This window comes from Schistocerca serialis, unplaced genomic scaffold, assembly GCF_023864345.2.
Source record: "Schistocerca serialis cubense isolate TAMUIC-IGC-003099 unplaced genomic scaffold, iqSchSeri2.2 HiC_scaffold_757, whole genome shotgun sequence".
NCBI lineage: Eukaryota > Metazoa > Arthropoda > Insecta > Orthoptera > Acrididae > Schistocerca > Schistocerca serialis.
In genome coordinates, this window is record NW_026048361.1 from 1 (window position 1) to 13,793 (window position 13,793).

Here is a 13,793-nt window from a genome sequence, read left to right on the forward strand (position 1 = left end):
GGTACCGGAATTGCGCGTTTTTGTTGCTCCTCTTATGCGACTTGTCTCGACTTTGCTCGACTGACGCTACGCTGACGCGTGCAGAAAGCTACGTTAAGTATGATTCACGGCAACACCTGACGGCGAGAGAGATGAAGCGTCTATCCACTTGTTATCCAGCCACATACCTGTAGTCAAGAGGCTTGGGGGACTGCAAGACATTGCCACGGAGGTGAATGCAGCTAACCACTGTAGTTAGTGTCCTGACAGCGCAGGCACGTTCATTTGCTCGTATACATGTGATGGAGACCGTGTCTGACACTGCTGTGGCGTACACCTTGGCCTAGGCTTTGCTGGGTATCGCCACTTGCATTCCAGCCAGCTGCCTTCGCGGGCGCCTCCGTGGCCATGGCCGTGATCGTCTAGTGGTTAGGACATTGCGTTGTGGCCGCAATAACCCAGGTTCGAATCCTGGTCACGGCAATTTTGAAAGTTTTGCCTTGCTGCCGTTGCAATGACGAGTACTCGAAATGACAGTACTCTCTTGATTTTTTTCACTCGTGTTCCGCAGGCCGCAGTTTGCACTACCACTTCATCCCCAACACGTAATGTCGCCTCCCAGAGCGCAGACGTCCGCTGCTCTCTGTAGTCGAAAAGGGCAGTTGTTTGAAGTGCGATGGATGAGCAGCCAGTCCCAGCAGAACAGGAAGCTGTGGCGTGCACTGTTTGTACAAATGCTAGGAACACTGGCGCACCAAGCAGCGCATGTAGCGTGGCCGAGCGCTTTAAGGCGCTGGTTTAAGGCACCAGTCTCTCTGTTGGCGCGGTTTCGAGTCCTGTAGCTGTCGGGGGTTTCGCTGTGATCGCGTTAACCTGCCGCTTTTTCTTCAAGTGTAACCTCCTTGAGCTCACATATGTTTGACACATGGAGCATTCTAGCTCCGCCTGACAGTTACAGCTACGATAATTTAGTGGTTACGGAAAGCCCAGGTTCGAAACCTGGTCACGGCACGAAAACGTCTCTTGACGCTGTCTCCTTAACTGCGACAGCTACAGACAAGTGGCGTCGCTACCATGCGGCGGGCACGGCTTTTTCTTGCTGTGGATGGCCTAAAGGGACGCTTCCAGTGGGAGAGCAGTGGAAATACATGCCAAGATACTTCCATTTCGAAGTGATCTTTGTAGTACAAAGGAAACGTTTTGCCGCTGCTGCTGCAACGGTAACGTGGCCGAGCGGTCTAAGGCGCTGGTTTTAGGCACCAGTCTCTTCGGAGGCGTGGGTTCGAATCCCACCGTTGCCACTTTTTACGTCTCATTTTTGTGCCGTTGCGGTGTGTTCTCGTGGGGTAGGACGCAGCTCTTGTGACGCGCGTGTTGTGTAGGTAGCGTGGCCGAGCGGTCTAAGGCGCTGGTGTCAGGCACCATTCTCTTCGGAGGCGTGGGTTCCAATCCCACAGCTGCCAAGCGTGTAATGTCTCCTGTGTCGAAGGCAGATGCACTCATTGCCCGCAAAGGAAGCAGCACAACAAGGCGTGAGCGTCTGCTTGGTGAATGGTCGTAGAACAGTGCGTGGTGCAACGACAGCATTTGTAGGCACCTTTTGCTCTCATCATTGCTGGCGTTCGTCTCCACGAAATGCGTCCGGAGCACGCCGTTCTATAACGCGAGAGAGTGGATTTTTTACAGTTGTCGTCAGTTAACCGTGCGTGGCTGCTGCGTTCGCTGGAAAGAGCACTGCCGTCGTTATCCGGTGTGGTCTAGTGGCTAGGATACCTGGCTCTCACCCAGGAGGCCCGGGTTCGATTCCCGGTACCGGAATTGCGCGTTTTTGTTGCTCCTCTTATGCGACTTGTCTCGACTTTGCTCGACTGACGCTACGCTGACGCGTGCAGAAAGCTACGTTAAGTATGATTCACGGCAACACCTGACGGCGAGAGAGATGAAGCGTCTATCCACTTGTTATCCAGCCACATACCTGTAGTCAAGAGGCTTGGGGGACTGCAAGACATTGCCACGGAGGTGAATGCAGCTAACCACTGTAGTTAGTGTCCTGACAGCGCAGGCACGTTCATTTGCTCGTATACATGTGATGGAGACCGTGTCTGACACTGCTGTGGCGTACACCTTGGCCTAGGCTTTGCTGGGTATCGCCACTTGCATTCCAGCCAGCTGCCTTCGCGGGCGCCTCCGTGGCCATGGCCGTGATCGTCTAGTGGTTAGGACATTGCGTTGTGGCCGCAATAACCCAGGTTCGAATCCTGGTCACGGCAATTTTGAAAGTTTTGCCTTGCTGCCGTTGCAATGACGAGTACTCGAAATGACAGTACTCTCTTGATTTTTTTCACTCGTGTTCCGCAGGCCGCAGTTTGCACTACCACTTCATCCCCAACACGTAATGTCGCCTCCCAGAGCGCAGACGTCCGCTGCTCTCTGTAGTCGAAAAGGGCAGTTGTTTGAAGTGCGATGGATGAGCAGCCAGTCCCAGCAGAACAGGAAGCTGTGGCGTGCACTGTTTGTACAAATGCTAGGAACACTGGCGCACCAAGCAGCGCATGTAGCGTGGCCGAGCGCTTTAAGGCGCTGGTTTAAGGCACCAGTCTCTCTGTTGGCGCGGTTTCGAGTCCTGTAGCTGTCGGGGGTTTCGCTGTGATCGCGTTAACCTGCCGCTTTTTCTTCAAGTGTAACCTCCTTGAGCTCACATATGTTTGACACATGGAGCATTCTAGCTCCGCCTGACAGTTACAGCTACGATAATTTAGTGGTTACGGAAAGCCCAGGTTCGAAACCTGGTCACGGCACGAAAACGTCTCTTGACGCTGTCTCCTTAACTGCGACAGCTACAGACAAGTGGCGTCGCTACCATGCGGCGGGCACGGCTTTTTCTTGCTGTGGATGGCCTAAAGGGACGCTTCCAGTGGGAGAGCAGTGGAAATACATGCCAAGATACTTCCATTTCGAAGTGATCTTTGTAGTACAAAGGAAACGTTTTGCCGCTGCTGCTGCAACGGTAACGTGGCCGAGCGGTCTAAGGCGCTGGTTTTAGGCACCAGTCTCTTCGGAGGCGTGGGTTCGAATCCCACCGTTGCCACTTTTTACGTCTCATTTTTGTGCCGTTGCGGTGTGTTCTCGTGGGGTAGGACGCAGCTCTTGTGACGCGCGTGTTGTGTAGGTAGCGTGGCCGAGCGGTCTAAGGCGCTGGTGTCAGGCACCATTCTCTTCGGAGGCGTGGGTTCCAATCCCACAGCTGCCAAGCGTGTAATGTCTCCTGTGTCGAAGGCAGATGCACTCATTGCCCGCAAAGGAAGCAGCACAACAAGGCGTGAGCGTCTGCTTGGTGAATGGTCGTAGAACAGTGCGTGGTGCAACGACAGCATTTGTAGGCACCTTTTGCTCTCATCATTGCTGGCGTTCGTCTCCACGAAATGCGTCCGGAGCACGCCGTTCTATAACGCGAGAGAGTGGATTTTTTACAGTTGTCGTCAGTTAACCGTGCGTGGCTGCTGCGTTCGCTGGAAAGAGCACTGCCGTCGTTATCCGGTGTGGTCTAGTGGCTAGGATACCTGGCTCTCACCCAGGAGGCCCGGGTTCGATTCCCGGTACCGGAATTGCGCGTTTTTGTTGCTCCTCTTATGCGACTTGTCTCGACTTTGCTCGACTGACGCTACGCTGACGCGTGCAGAAAGCTACGTTAAGTATGATTCACGGCAACACCTGACGGCGAGAGAGATGAAGCGTCTATCCACTTGTTATCCAGCCACATACCTGTAGTCAAGAGGCTTGGGGGACTGCAAGACATTGCCACGGAGGTGAATGCAGCTAACCACTGTAGTTAGTGTCCTGACAGCGCAGGCACGTTCATTTGCTCGTATACATGTGATGGAGACCGTGTCTGACACTGCTGTGGCGTACACCTTGGCCTAGGCTTTGCTGGGTATCGCCACTTGCATTCCAGCCAGCTGCCTTCGCGGGCGCCTCCGTGGCCATGGCCGTGATCGTCTAGTGGTTAGGACATTGCGTTGTGGCCGCAATAACCCAGGTTCGAATCCTGGTCACGGCAATTTTGAAAGTTTTGCCTTGCTGCCGTTGCAATGACGAGTACTCGAAATGACAGTACTCTCTTGATTTTTTTCACTCGTGTTCCGCAGGCCGCAGTTTGCACTACCACTTCATCCCCAACACGTAATGTCGCCTCCCAGAGCGCAGACGTCCGCTGCTCTCTGTAGTCGAAAAGGGCAGTTGTTTGAAGTGCGATGGATGAGCAGCCAGTCCCAGCAGAACAGGAAGCTGTGGCGTGCACTGTTTGTACAAATGCTAGGAACACTGGCGCACCAAGCAGCGCATGTAGCGTGGCCGAGCGCTTTAAGGCGCTGGTTTAAGGCACCAGTCTCTCTGTTGGCGCGGTTTCGAGTCCTGTAGCTGTCGGGGGTTTCGCTGTGATCGCGTTAACCTGCCGCTTTTTCTTCAAGTGTAACCTCCTTGAGCTCACATATGTTTGACACATGGAGCATTCTAGCTCCGCCTGACAGTTACAGCTACGATAATTTAGTGGTTACGGAAAGCCCAGGTTCGAAACCTGGTCACGGCACGAAAACGTCTCTTGACGCTGTCTCCTTAACTGCGACAGCTACAGACAAGTGGCGTCGCTACCATGCGGCGGGCACGGCTTTTTCTTGCTGTGGATGGCCTAAAGGGACGCTTCCAGTGGGAGAGCAGTGGAAATACATGCCAAGATACTTCCATTTCGAAGTGATCTTTGTAGTACAAAGGAAACGTTTTGCCGCTGCTGCTGCAACGGTAACGTGGCCGAGCGGTCTAAGGCGCTGGTTTTAGGCACCAGTCTCTTCGGAGGCGTGGGTTCGAATCCCACCGTTGCCACTTTTTACGTCTCATTTTTGTGCCGTTGCGGTGTGTTCTCGTGGGGTAGGACGCAGCTCTTGTGACGCGCGTGTTGTGTAGGTAGCGTGGCCGAGCGGTCTAAGGCGCTGGTGTCAGGCACCATTCTCTTCGGAGGCGTGGGTTCCAATCCCACAGCTGCCAAGCGTGTAATGTCTCCTGTGTCGAAGGCAGATGCACTCATTGCCCGCAAAGGAAGCAGCACAACAAGGCGTGAGCGTCTGCTTGGTGAATGGTCGTAGAACAGTGCGTGGTGCAACGACAGCATTTGTAGGCACCTTTTGCTCTCATCATTGCTGGCGTTCGTCTCCACGAAATGCGTCCGGAGCACGCCGTTCTATAACGCGAGAGAGTGGATTTTTTACAGTTGTCGTCAGTTAACCGTGCGTGGCTGCTGCGTTCGCTGGAAAGAGCACTGCCGTCGTTATCCGGTGTGGTCTAGTGGCTAGGATACCTGGCTCTCACCCAGGAGGCCCGGGTTCGATTCCCGGTACCGGAATTGCGCGTTTTTGTTGCTCCTCTTATGCGACTTGTCTCGACTTTGCTCGACTGACGCTACGCTGACGCGTGCAGAAAGCTACGTTAAGTATGATTCACGGCAACACCTGACGGCGAGAGAGAGATGAAGCGTCTATCCACTTGTTATCCAGCCACATACCTGTAGTCAAGAGGCTTGGGGGACTGCAAGACATTGCCACGGAGGTGAATGCAGCTAACCACTGTAGTTAGTGTCCTGACAGCGCAGGCACGTTCATTTGCTCGTATACATGTGATGGAGACCGTGTCTGACACTGCTGTGGCGTACACCTTGGCCTAGGCTTTGCTGGGTATCGCCACTTGCATTCCAGCCAGCTGCCTTCGCGGGCGCCTCCGTGGCCATGGCCGTGATCGTCTAGTGGTTAGGACATTGCGTTGTGGCCGCAATAACCCAGGTTCGAATCCTGGTCACGGCAATTTTGAAAGTTTTGCCTTGCTGCCGTTGCAATGACGAGTACTCGAAATGACAGTACTCTCTTGATTTTTTTCACTCGTGTTCCGCAGGCCGCAGTTTGCACTACCACTTCATCCCCAACACGTAATGTCGCCTCCCAGAGCGCAGACGTCCGCTGCTCTCTGTAGTCGAAAAGGGCAGTTGTTTGAAGTGCGATGGATGAGCAGCCAGTCCCAGCAGAACAGGAAGCTGTGGCGTGCACTGTTTGTACAAATGCTAGGAACACTGGCGCACCAAGCAGCGCATGTAGCGTGGCCGAGCGCTTTAAGGCGCTGGTTTAAGGCACCAGTCTCTCTGTTGGCGCGGTTTCGAGTCCTGTAGCTGTCGGGGGTTTCGCTGTGATCGCGTTAACCTGCCGCTTTTTCTTCAAGTGTAACCTCCTTGAGCTCACATATGTTTGACACATGGAGCATTCTAGCTCCGCCTGACAGTTACAGCTACGATAATTTAGTGGTTACGGAAAGCCCAGGTTCGAAACCTGGTCACGGCACGAAAACGTCTCTTGACGCTGTCTCCTTAACTGCGACAGCTACAGACAAGTGGCGTCGCTACCATGCGGCGGGCACGGCTTTTTCTTGCTGTGGATGGCCTAAAGGGACGCTTCCAGTGGGAGAGCAGTGGAAATACATGCCAAGATACTTCCATTTCGAAGTGATCTTTGTAGTACAAAGGAAACGTTTTGCCGCTGCTGCTGCAACGGTAACGTGGCCGAGCGGTCTAAGGCGCTGGTTTTAGGCACCAGTCTCTTCGGAGGCGTGGGTTCGAATCCCACCGTTGCCACTTTTTACGTCTCATTTTTGTGCCGTTGCGGTGTGTTCTCGTGGGGTAGGACGCAGCTCTTGTGACGCGCGTGTTGTGTAGGTAGCGTGGCCGAGCGGTCTAAGGCGCTGGTGTCAGGCACCATTCTCTTCGGAGGCGTGGGTTCCAATCCCACAGCTGCCAAGCGTGTAATGTCTCCTGTGTCGAAGGCAGATGCACTCATTGCCCGCAAAGGAAGCAGCACAACAAGGCGTGAGCGTCTGCTTGGTGAATGGTCGTAGAACAGTGCGTGGTGCAACGACAGCATTTGTAGGCACCTTTTGCTCTCATCATTGCTGGCGTTCGTCTCCACGAAATGCGTCCGGAGCACGCCGTTCTATAACGCGAGAGAGTGGATTTTTTACAGTTGTCGTCAGTTAACCGTGCGTGGCTGCTGCGTTCGCTGGAAAGAGCACTGCCGTCGTTATCCGGTGTGGTCTAGTGGCTAGGATACCTGGCTCTCACCCAGGAGGCCCGGGTTCGATTCCCGGTACCGGAATTGCGCGTTTTTGTTGCTCCTCTTATGCGACTTGTCTCGACTTTGCTCGACTGACGCTACGCTGACGCGTGCAGAAAGCTACGTTAAGTATGATTCACGGCAACACCTGACGGCGAGAGAGATGAAGCGTCTATCCACTTGTTATCCAGCCACATACCTGTAGTCAAGAGGCTTGGGGGACTGCAAGACATTGCCACGGAGGTGAATGCAGCTAACCACTGTAGTTAGTGTCCTGACAGCGCAGGCACGTTCATTTGCTCGTATACATGTGATGGAGACCGTGTCTGACACTGCTGTGGCGTACACCTTGGCCTAGGCTTTGCTGGGTATCGCCACTTGCATTCCAGCCAGCTGCCTTCGCGGGCGCCTCCGTGGCCATGGCCGTGATCGTCTAGTGGTTAGGACATTGCGTTGTGGCCGCAATAACCCAGGTTCGAATCCTGGTCACGGCAATTTTGAAAGTTTTGCCTTGCTGCCGTTGCAATGACGAGTACTCGAAATGACAGTACTCTCTTGATTTTTTTCACTCGTGTTCCGCAGGCCGCAGTTTGCACTACCACTTCATCCCCAACACGTAATGTCGCCTCCCAGAGCGCAGACGTCCGCTGCTCTCTGTAGTCGAAAAGGGCAGTTGTTTGAAGTGCGATGGATGAGCAGCCAGTCCCAGCAGAACAGGAAGCTGTGGCGTGCACTGTTTGTACAAATGCTAGGAACACTGGCGCACCAAGCAGCGCATGTAGCGTGGCCGAGCGCTTTAAGGCGCTGGTTTAAGGCACCAGTCTCTCTGTTGGCGCGGTTTCGAGTCCTGTAGCTGTCGGGGGTTTCGCTGTGATCGCGTTAACCTGCCGCTTTTTCTTCAAGTGTAACCTCCTTGAGCTCACATATGTTTGACACATGGAGCATTCTAGCTCCGCCTGACAGTTACAGCTACGATAATTTAGTGGTTACGGAAAGCCCAGGTTCGAAACCTGGTCACGGCACGAAAACGTCTCTTGACGCTGTCTCCTTAACTGCGACAGCTACAGACAAGTGGCGTCGCTACCATGCGGCGGGCACGGCTTTTTCTTGCTGTGGATGGCCTAAAGGGACGCTTCCAGTGGGAGAGCAGTGGAAATACATGCCAAGATACTTCCATTTCGAAGTGATCTTTGTAGTACAAAGGAAACGTTTTGCCGCTGCTGCTGCAACGGTAACGTGGCCGAGCGGTCTAAGGCGCTGGTTTTAGGCACCAGTCTCTTCGGAGGCGTGGGTTCGAATCCCACCGTTGCCACTTTTTACGTCTCATTTTTGTGCCGTTGCGGTGTGTTCTCGTGGGGTAGGACGCAGCTCTTGTGACGCGCGTGTTGTGTAGGTAGCGTGGCCGAGCGGTCTAAGGCGCTGGTGTCAGGCACCATTCTCTTCGGAGGCGTGGGTTCCAATCCCACAGCTGCCAAGCGTGTAATGTCTCCTGTGTCGAAGGCAGATGCACTCATTGCCCGCAAAGGAAGCAGCACAACAAGGCGTGAGCGTCTGCTTGGTGAATGGTCGTAGAACAGTGCGTGGTGCAACGACAGCATTTGTAGGCACCTTTTGCTCTCATCATTGCTGGCGTTCGTCTCCACGAAATGCGTCCGGAGCACGCCGTTCTATAACGCGAGAGAGTGGATTTTTTACAGTTGTCGTCAGTTAACCGTGCGTGGCTGCTGCGTTCGCTGGAAAGAGCACTGCCGTCGTTATCCGGTGTGGTCTAGTGGCTAGGATACCTGGCTCTCACCCAGGAGGCCCGGGTTCGATTCCCGGTACCGGAATTGCGCGTTTTTGTTGCTCCTCTTATGCGACTTGTCTCGACTTTGCTCGACTGACGCTACGCTGACGCGTGCAGAAAGCTACGTTAAGTATGATTCACGGCAACACCTGACGGCGAGAGAGATGAAGCGTCTATCCACTTGTTATCCAGCCACATACCTGTAGTCAAGAGGCTTGGGGGACTGCAAGACATTGCCACGGAGGTGAATGCAGCTAACCACTGTAGTTAGTGTCCTGACAGCGCAGGCACGTTCATTTGCTCGTATACATGTGATGGAGACCGTGTCTGACACTGCTGTGGCGTACACCTTGGCCTAGGCTTTGCTGGGTATCGCCACTTGCATTCCAGCCAGCTGCCTTCGCGGGCGCCTCCGTGGCCATGGCCGTGATCGTCTAGTGGTTAGGACATTGCGTTGTGGCCGCAATAACCCAGGTTCGAATCCTGGTCACGGCAATTTTGAAAGTTTTGCCTTGCTGCCGTTGCAATGACGAGTACTCGAAATGACAGTACTCTCTTGATTTTTTTCACTCGTGTTCCGCAGGCCGCAGTTTGCACTACCACTTCATCCCCAACACGTAATGTCGCCTCCCAGAGCGCAGACGTCCGCTGCTCTCTGTAGTCGAAAAGGGCAGTTGTTTGAAGTGCGATGGATGAGCAGCCAGTCCCAGCAGAACAGGAAGCTGTGGCGTGCACTGTTTGTACAAATGCTAGGAACACTGGCGCACCAAGCAGCGCATGTAGCGTGGCCGAGCGCTTTAAGGCGCTGGTTTAAGGCACCAGTCTCTCTGTTGGCGCGGTTTCGAGTCCTGTAGCTGTCGGGGGTTTCGCTGTGATCGCGTTAACCTGCCGCTTTTTCTTCAAGTGTAACCTCCTTGAGCTCACATATGTTTGACACATGGAGCATTCTAGCTCCGCCTGACAGTTACAGCTACGATAATTTAGTGGTTACGGAAAGCCCAGGTTCGAAACCTGGTCACGGCACGAAAACGTCTCTTGACGCTGTCTCCTTAACTGCGACAGCTACAGACAAGTGGCGTCGCTACCATGCGGCGGGCACGGCTTTTTCTTGCTGTGGATGGCCTAAAGGGACGCTTCCAGTGGGAGAGCAGTGGAAATACATGCCAAGATACTTCCATTTCGAAGTGATCTTTGTAGTACAAAGGAAACGTTTTGCCGCTGCTGCTGCAACGGTAACGTGGCCGAGCGGTCTAAGGCGCTGGTTTTAGGCACCAGTCTCTTCGGAGGCGTGGGTTCGAATCCCACCGTTGCCACTTTTTACGTCTCATTTTTGTGCCGTTGCGGTGTGTTCTCGTGGGGTAGGACGCAGCTCTTGTGACGCGCGTGTTGTGTAGGTAGCGTGGCCGAGCGGTCTAAGGCGCTGGTGTCAGGCACCATTCTCTTCGGAGGCGTGGGTTCCAATCCCACAGCTGCCAAGCGTGTAATGTCTCCTGTGTCGAAGGCAGATGCACTCATTGCCCGCAAAGGAAGCAGCACAACAAGGCGTGAGCGTCTGCTTGGTGAATGGTCGTAGAACAGTGCGTGGTGCAACGACAGCATTTGTAGGCACCTTTTGCTCTCATCATTGCTGGCGTTCGTCTCCACGAAATGCGTCCGGAGCACGCCGTTCTATAACGCGAGAGAGTGGATTTTTTACAGTTGTCGTCAGTTAACCGTGCGTGGCTGCTGCGTTCGCTGGAAAGAGCACTGCCGTCGTTATCCGGTGTGGTCTAGTGGCTAGGATACCTGGCTCTCACCCAGGAGGCCCGGGTTCGATTCCCGGTACCGGAATTGCGCGTTTTTGTTGCTCCTCTTATGCGACTTGTCTCGACTTTGCTCGACTGACGCTACGCTGACGCGTGCAGAAAGCTACGTTAAGTATGATTCACGGCAACACCTGACGGCGAGAGAGATGAAGCGTCTATCCACTTGTTATCCAGCCACATACCTGTAGTCAAGAGGCTTGGGGGACTGCAAGACATTGCCACGGAGGTGAATGCAGCTAACCACTGTAGTTAGTGTCCTGACAGCGCAGGCACGTTCATTTGCTCGTATACATGTGATGGAGACCGTGTCTGACACTGCTGTGGCGTACACCTTGGCCTAGGCTTTGCTGGGTATCGCCACTTGCATTCCAGCCAGCTGCCTTCGCGGGCGCCTCCGTGGCCATGGCCGTGATCGTCTAGTGGTTAGGACATTGCGTTGTGGCCGCAATAACCCAGGTTCGAATCCTGGTCACGGCAATTTTGAAAGTTTTGCCTTGCTGCCGTTGCAATGACGAGTACTCGAAATGACAGTACTCTCTTGATTTTTTTCACTCGTGTTCCGCAGGCCGCAGTTTGCACTACCACTTCATCCCCAACACGTAATGTCGCCTCCCAGAGCGCAGACGTCCGCTGCTCTCTGTAGTCGAAAAGGGCAGTTGTTTGAAGTGCGATGGATGAGCAGCCAGTCCCAGCAGAACAGGAAGCTGTGGCGTGCACTGTTTGTACAAATGCTAGGAACACTGGCGCACCAAGCAGCGCATGTAGCGTGGCCGAGCGCTTTAAGGCGCTGGTTTAAGGCACCAGTCTCTCTGTTGGCGCGGTTTCGAGTCCTGTAGCTGTCGGGGGTTTCGCTGTGATCGCGTTAACCTGCCGCTTTTTCTTCAAGTGTAACCTCCTTGAGCTCACATATGTTTGACACATGGAGCATTCTAGCTCCGCCTGACAGTTACAGCTACGATAATTTAGTGGTTACGGAAAGCCCAGGTTCGAAACCTGGTCACGGCACGAAAACGTCTCTTGACGCTGTCTCCTTAACTGCGACAGCTACAGACAAGTGGCGTCGCTACCATGCGGCGGGCACGGCTTTTTCTTGCTGTGGATGGCCTAAAGGGACGCTTCCAGTGGGAGAGCAGTGGAAATACATGCCAAGATACTTCCATTTCGAAGTGATCTTTGTAGTACAAAGGAAACGTTTTGCCGCTGCTGCTGCAACGGTAACGTGGCCGAGCGGTCTAAGGCGCTGGTTTTAGGCACCAGTCTCTTCGGAGGCGTGGGTTCGAATCCCACCGTTGCCACTTTTTACGTCTCATTTTTGTGCCGTTGCGGTGTGTTCTCGTGGGGTAGGACGCAGCTCTTGTGACGCGCGTGTTGTGTAGGTAGCGTGGCCGAGCGGTCTAAGGCGCTGGTGTCAGGCACCATTCTCTTCGGAGGCGTGGGTTCCAATCCCACAGCTGCCAAGCGTGTAATGTCTCCTGTGTCGAAGGCAGATGCACTCATTGCCCGCAAAGGAAGCAGCACAACAAGGCGTGAGCGTCTGCTTGGTGAATGGTCGTAGAACAGTGCGTGGTGCAACGACAGCATTTGTAGGCACCTTTTGCTCTCATCATTGCTGGCGTTCGTCTCCACGAAATGCGTCCGGAGCACGCCGTTCTATAACGCGAGAGAGTGGATTTTTTACAGTTGTCGTCAGTTAACCGTGCGTGGCTGCTGCGTTCGCTGGAAAGAGCACTGCCGTCGTTATCCGGTGTGGTCTAGTGGCTAGGATACCTGGCTCTCACCCAGGAGGCCCGGGTTCGATTCCCGGTACCGGAATTGCGCGTTTTTGTTGCTCCTCTTATGCGACTTGTCTCGACTTTGCTCGACTGACGCTACGCTGACGCGTGCAGAAAGCTACGTTAAGTATGATTCACGGCAACACCTGACGGCGAGAGAGATGAAGCGTCTATCCACTTGTTATCCAGCCACATACCTGTAGTCAAGAGGCTTGGGGGACTGCAAGACATTGCCACGGAGGTGAATGCAGCTAACCACTGTAGTTAGTGTCCTGACAGCGCAGGCACGTTCATTTGCTCGTATACATGTGATGGAGACCGTGTCTGACACTGCTGTGGCGTACACCTTGGCCTAGGCTTTGCTGGGTATCGCCACTTGCATTCCAGCCAGCTGCCTTCGCGGGCGCCTCCGTGGCCATGGCCGTGATCGTCTAGTGGTTAGGACATTGCGTTGTGGCCGCAATAACCCAGGTTCGAATCCTGGTCACGGCAATTTTGAAAGTTTTGCCTTGCTGCCGTTGCAATGACGAGTACTCGAAATGACAGTACTCTCTTGATTTTTTTCACTCGTGTTCCGCAGGCCGCAGTTTGCACTACCACTTCATCCCCAACACGTAATGTCGCCTCCCAGAGCGCAGACGTCCGCTGCTCTCTGTAGTCGAAAAGGGCAGTTGTTTGAAGTGCGATGGATGAGCAGCCAGTCCCAGCAGAACAGGAAGCTGTGGCGTGCACTGTTTGTACAAATGCTAGGAACACTGGCGCACCAAGCAGCGCATGTAGCGTGGCCGAGCGCTTTAAGGCGCTGGTTTAAGGCACCAGTCTCTCTGTTGGCGCGGTTTCGAGTCCTGTAGCTGTCGGGGGTTTCGCTGTGATCGCGTTAACCTGCCGCTTTTTCTTCAAGTGTAACCTCCTTGAGCTCACATATGTTTGACACATGGAGCATTCTAGCTCCGCCTGACAGTTACAGCTACGATAATTTAGTGGTTACGGAAAGCCCAGGTTCGAAACCTGGTCACGGCACGAAAACGTCTCTTGACGCTGTCTCCTTAACTGCGACAGCTACAGACAAGTGGCGTCGCTACCATGCGGCGGGCACGGCTTTTTCTTGCTGTGGATGGCCTAAAGGGACGCTTCCAGTGGGAGAGCAGTGGAAATACATGCCAAGATACTTCCATTTCGAAGTGATCTTTGTAGTACAAAGGAAACGTTTTGCCGCTGCTGCTGCAACGGTAACGTGGCCGAGCGGTCTAAGGCGCTGGTTTTAGGCACCAGTCTCTTCGGAGGCGTGGGTTCGAATCCCACCGTTGCCACT

General features: G+C 54.0%; 23 non-coding genes across 23 annotated transcripts; all 23 read left to right on the forward strand.

Moving 5' to 3' along the window:
• The first annotated feature begins 390 nt into the window (after window positions 1–390).
• Window positions 391–462, forward strand: Trnah-gug (transfer RNA histidin (anticodon GUG)). Its single transcript has one exon. It is a non-coding gene; the product is annotated as a tRNA-His (tRNA).
• Window positions 463–1,198: 736 nt separating this feature from the next.
• Trnal-uag (transfer RNA leucine (anticodon UAG)) lies at window positions 1,199–1,280 on the forward strand. Its single transcript has one exon. It is a non-coding gene; the product is annotated as a tRNA-Leu (tRNA).
• A 445-nt stretch (window positions 1,281–1,725) lies between these two features.
• On the forward strand, window positions 1,726–1,797 carry Trnae-cuc (transfer RNA glutamic acid (anticodon CUC)). The gene has a single exon. It is a non-coding gene; the product is annotated as a tRNA-Glu (tRNA).
• A 380-nt stretch (window positions 1,798–2,177) lies between these two features.
• Trnah-gug (transfer RNA histidin (anticodon GUG)) lies at window positions 2,178–2,249 on the forward strand. The gene has a single exon. It is a non-coding gene; the product is annotated as a tRNA-His (tRNA).
• Window positions 2,250–2,985: 736 nt separating this feature from the next.
• On the forward strand, window positions 2,986–3,067 carry Trnal-uag (transfer RNA leucine (anticodon UAG)). The gene has a single exon. It is a non-coding gene; the product is annotated as a tRNA-Leu (tRNA).
• A 445-nt stretch (window positions 3,068–3,512) lies between these two features.
• On the forward strand, window positions 3,513–3,584 carry Trnae-cuc (transfer RNA glutamic acid (anticodon CUC)). Its single transcript has one exon. It is a non-coding gene; the product is annotated as a tRNA-Glu (tRNA).
• A 380-nt stretch (window positions 3,585–3,964) lies between these two features.
• Window positions 3,965–4,036, forward strand: Trnah-gug (transfer RNA histidin (anticodon GUG)). Its single transcript has one exon. It is a non-coding gene; the product is annotated as a tRNA-His (tRNA).
• Window positions 4,037–4,772: 736 nt separating this feature from the next.
• On the forward strand, window positions 4,773–4,854 carry Trnal-uag (transfer RNA leucine (anticodon UAG)). Its single transcript has one exon. It is a non-coding gene; the product is annotated as a tRNA-Leu (tRNA).
• Window positions 4,855–5,299: 445 nt separating this feature from the next.
• On the forward strand, window positions 5,300–5,371 carry Trnae-cuc (transfer RNA glutamic acid (anticodon CUC)). Its single transcript has one exon. It is a non-coding gene; the product is annotated as a tRNA-Glu (tRNA).
• A 382-nt stretch (window positions 5,372–5,753) lies between these two features.
• Window positions 5,754–5,825, forward strand: Trnah-gug (transfer RNA histidin (anticodon GUG)). Its single transcript has one exon. It is a non-coding gene; the product is annotated as a tRNA-His (tRNA).
• A 736-nt stretch (window positions 5,826–6,561) lies between these two features.
• On the forward strand, window positions 6,562–6,643 carry Trnal-uag (transfer RNA leucine (anticodon UAG)). The gene has a single exon. It is a non-coding gene; the product is annotated as a tRNA-Leu (tRNA).
• Window positions 6,644–7,088: 445 nt separating this feature from the next.
• Window positions 7,089–7,160, forward strand: Trnae-cuc (transfer RNA glutamic acid (anticodon CUC)). Its single transcript has one exon. It is a non-coding gene; the product is annotated as a tRNA-Glu (tRNA).
• Window positions 7,161–7,540: 380 nt separating this feature from the next.
• Window positions 7,541–7,612, forward strand: Trnah-gug (transfer RNA histidin (anticodon GUG)). The gene has a single exon. It is a non-coding gene; the product is annotated as a tRNA-His (tRNA).
• A 736-nt stretch (window positions 7,613–8,348) lies between these two features.
• Window positions 8,349–8,430, forward strand: Trnal-uag (transfer RNA leucine (anticodon UAG)). Its single transcript has one exon. It is a non-coding gene; the product is annotated as a tRNA-Leu (tRNA).
• A 445-nt stretch (window positions 8,431–8,875) lies between these two features.
• Trnae-cuc (transfer RNA glutamic acid (anticodon CUC)) lies at window positions 8,876–8,947 on the forward strand. Its single transcript has one exon. It is a non-coding gene; the product is annotated as a tRNA-Glu (tRNA).
• Window positions 8,948–9,327: 380 nt separating this feature from the next.
• Window positions 9,328–9,399, forward strand: Trnah-gug (transfer RNA histidin (anticodon GUG)). Its single transcript has one exon. It is a non-coding gene; the product is annotated as a tRNA-His (tRNA).
• A 736-nt stretch (window positions 9,400–10,135) lies between these two features.
• Trnal-uag (transfer RNA leucine (anticodon UAG)) lies at window positions 10,136–10,217 on the forward strand. Its single transcript has one exon. It is a non-coding gene; the product is annotated as a tRNA-Leu (tRNA).
• A 445-nt stretch (window positions 10,218–10,662) lies between these two features.
• Window positions 10,663–10,734, forward strand: Trnae-cuc (transfer RNA glutamic acid (anticodon CUC)). The gene has a single exon. It is a non-coding gene; the product is annotated as a tRNA-Glu (tRNA).
• Window positions 10,735–11,114: 380 nt separating this feature from the next.
• Trnah-gug (transfer RNA histidin (anticodon GUG)) lies at window positions 11,115–11,186 on the forward strand. The gene has a single exon. It is a non-coding gene; the product is annotated as a tRNA-His (tRNA).
• Window positions 11,187–11,922: 736 nt separating this feature from the next.
• On the forward strand, window positions 11,923–12,004 carry Trnal-uag (transfer RNA leucine (anticodon UAG)). The gene has a single exon. It is a non-coding gene; the product is annotated as a tRNA-Leu (tRNA).
• A 445-nt stretch (window positions 12,005–12,449) lies between these two features.
• Window positions 12,450–12,521, forward strand: Trnae-cuc (transfer RNA glutamic acid (anticodon CUC)). Its single transcript has one exon. It is a non-coding gene; the product is annotated as a tRNA-Glu (tRNA).
• Window positions 12,522–12,901: 380 nt separating this feature from the next.
• On the forward strand, window positions 12,902–12,973 carry Trnah-gug (transfer RNA histidin (anticodon GUG)). The gene has a single exon. It is a non-coding gene; the product is annotated as a tRNA-His (tRNA).
• A 736-nt stretch (window positions 12,974–13,709) lies between these two features.
• Window positions 13,710–13,791, forward strand: Trnal-uag (transfer RNA leucine (anticodon UAG)). Its single transcript has one exon. It is a non-coding gene; the product is annotated as a tRNA-Leu (tRNA).
• Window positions 13,792–13,793: the final 2 nt, after the last annotated feature.